The sequence below is a fragment of the Pelobates fuscus genome, chromosome 3, assembly GCF_036172605.1.
Source record: "Pelobates fuscus isolate aPelFus1 chromosome 3, aPelFus1.pri, whole genome shotgun sequence".
Taxonomy (NCBI): Eukaryota; Metazoa; Chordata; class Amphibia; order Anura; family Pelobatidae; genus Pelobates; species Pelobates fuscus.
This window is the reverse complement of record NC_086319.1, coordinates 393,424,845-393,429,706: the sequence shown is the minus strand read 5'-3', so window position 1 is coordinate 393,429,706 and position 4,862 is coordinate 393,424,845. Positions and strand designations below refer to the sequence as shown.

The 4,862-nt window shown below is 44.3% G+C and overlaps 1 non-coding gene across 1 annotated transcript; it reads right to left on the bottom strand.

Annotated features, from left to right (window-relative positions):
- Nucleotides 1–3,377: 3,377 nt before the first annotated feature.
- Nucleotides 3,378–3,459, bottom strand: TRNAS-GCU (transfer RNA serine (anticodon GCU)). The gene has a single exon. It is a non-coding gene; the product is annotated as a tRNA-Ser (tRNA).
- Nucleotides 3,460–4,862: the final 1,403 nt, after the last annotated feature.

Here is a 4,862-nt window from a genome sequence, read left to right as displayed (position 1 = left end):
AAATATAAGTATATAAGAAGCAGCTGTACCATTAGACCTACAGTTCTACTTGACCCTCAACTCGCAGCCTCGACTCGTGTTTGGGGGGGCAGCTATAATCACTACAGGGATTGCTATGCTCTTCATACTCCCTTAGCTTCACTAAGCTCTTGTAAGAGTTTGTTCCTGTTCCTGCTTCGCTCTCTGAAGGAAGAGAGGTTCACCCACTGGAGTCTGGAGCCTTGTCGTAGGTACAGGTAGGTAAAGCGACACTAGTAGCATAGTTAATGGAGATGGATCAAGCCAGCTCCGCGTCCTGGGAGGAGTCAAAGCTTTACAGAGAAGTAAAGACTAAGCTGGTGCTGTTTGCCTCAAACCCCTCAACAGAAATCATCCAGAAGTCCCTGGCAGATATCGGAGCAGCTGTGCAAACCAGAGGAGAATATATCTGAGCAAGAATGCGCTTAACTGACCCCGTAAAAAAAAAAACCACAACCACACCTTGAACCTCCGCCATCGGAGAAGTCTAACGTCTGGCCAGTAGATATTAAAGCAAAAGTTGAATTATGGCTCAAGCAATCAATATTGGGTATGGCAGCTGGAAGTGAACTAGTTTGACACAGTTAATGGGAACATATGACACAGTGTTATCATAGTTACGGTGAATATGTATATCAATATTTCATCATAGATTGTCACTACATGGAATAAGCATTGTCGAATAAATATATCAAATTGAAATATCGATAACGTAGAATCCAGCTAAGACAGTAATGCAGCAATTGGTAGTATAGGAAATTACATCTCAACAAAAACAGAGCCTTAAAAGGCCTAAAATTCATGGTGGCTACCCAGTATTAAAGGGACACTATAGTCACCACAACATCTACAGCTTATTGTATTTGTTCTGGTGAGTATAATCATCCCCCTCAGGTTTTTTGCTGTAAATATTGTTTTTTTTCAGATAAAAGGTAATGTTTACATTACAATATAGGAAAAAAGGGTGCGCTGTGCCTTTAAGACAAAAAATTGTGCAATATCTCTTTAAAAACCAATGTAAAATATTTGTGCTATAGTAATTCACAATATTAGTATTGTGGGTGTGGTATTAACTTAATACACACGTGAACATACACAAAAGTGCAAATGTGCTGATATCTCTGATATCACAGTGCTTAAGTGCAACACAAAATTGAAAAAAATTGAAGTGGATACAATACCAAGCTGTATGTACCCTCGATTGGTCTGCTTCAAATTATTTGTGCATATGTATGAAAATAAAAAGAAAAGTACATAGCGTAATACAGTAAGGCAAATATAGCATATGGAGACAATCTCTCTATGGGTACACTCACAAGTGGGGAGCAGATAAGCCTGCTCCAACTGTATCCGCTTTGTATATGAAAGATACACAGGACGGCAGCAGCTTGAAAACGAAAAATAACTTTAATATCTGCAAGATTCCACAGTATAAAACGGTGTCACTTAGCTCCCTTAATCCTCCTCTGGACAAAATGTTCGGTTTGGTTGCCGGCAAACACACTACCGCAGACACTTCCTGGAGGCGGGGCTTACGTGACGTAACCACGGGACGTGCGTGATGACGCGTTTCGCCTCAGATTCGGCTTCCTCAGATCACACTCTGAGGAAGCCGAATCTGAGGCGAAACGCGTCATCACGCACGTCCCGTGGTTACGTCACGTAAGCCCCGCCTCCAGGAAGTGTCTTAAAGGCACAGCGCACCCTTTTTTCCTATATTGTTGTTTTTTAGTGTTTTATGAGCTATTGCACTTTATAAGGGAGCCGCTTTTAAAGTTTTAGCATTTATAAATTGTAGACGTGTATTGAGCGCCTTTTGTTACTTGTTCTTTTTTGGTGAATGTTTACATTACAGCCTAGGGATACCTCCACTGGCCACTCCTCAGATGGCTACTAGAGGTGCTTCCTGGGGCACTGCTGCACAGTGTGACTGCCATTCAATGTCTCCACCCTCTGCATGCAGACACTGAACGTTCCTCATAGAGATGCATTGATTCAATGCATTTCTATAACGAGATGCTGATTGGCCAGGGCTGTGTTTGGCGTGTGCTGGCTCTGCCCCTGATCTTCCTCCTTGACAGCCTTAGCCAATCCTATAGGAAAGCATTGTGATTGGCTCAGAGAATCACTTCTGATGATGTCAGCCAAGCAGGCAGATCTGGGGCATAGCCAGCAGCAGCAGTTTGTGTTCTTGACTCTATAGTGTTCCTTTTAGTAGGAATAAATCAACATGAGCGTATATATCCCTCTGTAGTATACCTATAGGGCAAAAAGAATGTCAAGGTAGCATTCGTAGAAAGAAGAAACACATAAAAAAAAAATACAAAAATATAAATGGCCTGTAACAGCACTAGCACATAGGGGTACTACAGGCACAATATGTTAACATAAGTACAATATGTATGTCTCCAAGGGCACAGTCCCCCCGTACACCCCTCCTGAGCCAGTAAGCATCTCCTCAGCAAGAGTACCTCAACACGATGGGCACTCGAAGGTCATATTAGTCCGCGTACCGTGAGATTTGCCAGGGCAGTATGAAAGCATATCTCCTCCCATCACCGGCCACTCAGAGAAGAAGATACCCATCCTCTCAGCCACCGGTCTCAGCACAGTACTCACAACTTCCTCCGGTCCCCTGCATAACCCTGAGGAAGAGTCTTCAAGAGGCGCTACAGTGGGCCAGCAACTTCTCAGGGCACATAAGTGCTGACAGAATAGGCTCCAGGATGTGTCTATAGTGAACCTTCTAATTATCACATAAACGTGAGGGTGGTGGATAAGCATGGAAACATAAAGCATACGTTTCTCATGAGGGGGGAATCAATTTTTGTAACAGGTGCACAACTTGAAAGAGAACCTTAGAACATGTGGCCCTGGTAACCTCCATTGGCTTAGGGGGTGAAGCGGGGCATCAGACAGAACCTACCGGTTCTGCAGGTATGTACAAAGCATCATCCAGATCGTGCATTAGGGTTTGAGTCCTAACAACTATTCCGCAGGATTTCAGCGCCATGTTAAGCAGCAGGCCAGAATCATTGGCAGTTTCAAATACAGTAGACTTTCCGTGACAAACCGGCATCAAACTAAAGTTTGATGGTCATAACCATCGAGGGATCCCTTTTTCTGAGGCACACAACAGGACCTGCAAAAGGTGGCTGCCTGCTAGCGCGACGGTCCTGGCCACGTCACCATTTTTTTTGTGGTTGTGTCACAATGGAAACAAGACTTAAAAAAATTAAATAGATAATTACATTTTATTTTATTAATCGCTTTACCAACATAACATAGTATTTAATGCAAGTTTTATTTTTTAACTGTGAAGTTAGTAGCTCTTCTTATATTTGATGAGCAATAGAAAACGACGAGGATGGGATTCGAACCCACGCGTGCAGAGCACAATGGATTAGCAGTCCATCGCCTTAACCACTCGGCCACCTCGTCATATTAATGAGGCTCACTAAGTGAGATTTTCAGTCTGCAGTCCAACTTCTCCCCCCATTGCCAGAATTCACGTTTATTTAATAGCTAATTATTCAGCACCTTCATGACCTAAAGATGGTTTCACAAGATTTGACTCCTGAGAATTTTTCAGAAATACATTTTCTCTCTTCGATCAAATTAACAATTAAGAGGATCGAGTAACAGATTCCTTGGGACTAGAGATGTCGCGAACATAAAATTTTCCGGTCACGAACGGCGAACGCGAATTTCCGCAAATGTTCGCGAACCGGGCGAACCGCCATAGACTTCAATAGGCAGGCGAATTTTAAAACCCACAGGGACTCTTTCTGTCCACAATAGTGATGGAAAAGTTGTTTCAAGGGGACTAACACCTGGACTGTGGCATGCCGGAGGGGGATCCATGGCAAAACTCCCATGGAAAATTACATAGTTGATGCAGAGTCTGGTTTTAATCGATAAAGGGCATAAATCACCTAACATTCCTAAATTGTTTGGAATAACGTGCTTTAAAACATCAGGTATGATGTTGTATCGATCAGGTAGTGTAAGGGTTACGCCCGCTTCACAGTGACAGACCAAACTCCCCGTTTAACGCACCGCAAACAGTCCATTTGCACAAGGTTGGATTCCAAGCTATCCATGTCCCGTTCCTTGTCCTCACTGATGTAATTGAAGGTCTCTTCCTCCACCCAGCCACGTACAACAACAAGGGTCCCCGAAAGGTGACAACAAGCCCCCTGGGACGCCTGCTGTGTTTGGTCTTCCACCTCCTTAAAGCCATCTTCCTCCTCTGACTCCTCTTCTTCTGACTCCTCTCTCTGCGTTGCCTCTCTCTGCGTTATTATAAGGTGTGTTAAGTAGTACTATTCTTATCAGTTTAATCCCTGTTACGTCCCCCTCATCAGGCCTTTTTTAGTCGAATGTATCGCCCACTGTCAGTCCCTTCGGGATCCATCCCTCATTCATCTTAATAAAGGTGAGGCAATCTAGACTTTTTTGACCTAGGCGACTTCTCTTCTCAGTGACAATACCTCCTGCTGCACTGAAGGTCCTTTCTGACAGGACACTTGAAGTGGGGCAGGCCAGAAGTTCTATCGCAAATTGGGATAGCTCAGGCCACAGGTCAAGCCTGCACACCCAGTAGTCAAGGGGTTCATCGCTCCTCAGAGTGTCGATATCTGCAGTTAAGGTGAGGTAGTCTGCTACCTGTCGGTTGAGTCGCTCTCTGAGTTTGGACCCCGAAGGGCTGTGGCGATGCGTAGGACTTAAAAAGCTCTGCATGTCCTCCATCAACAACACGTCTGTAAAGCGTCCTGTCCTTGCCACCGTGGTCGTGGGAGGAGGAGGATTACTTTCACCTCTTCCCCTGTTAGATTCCCGTT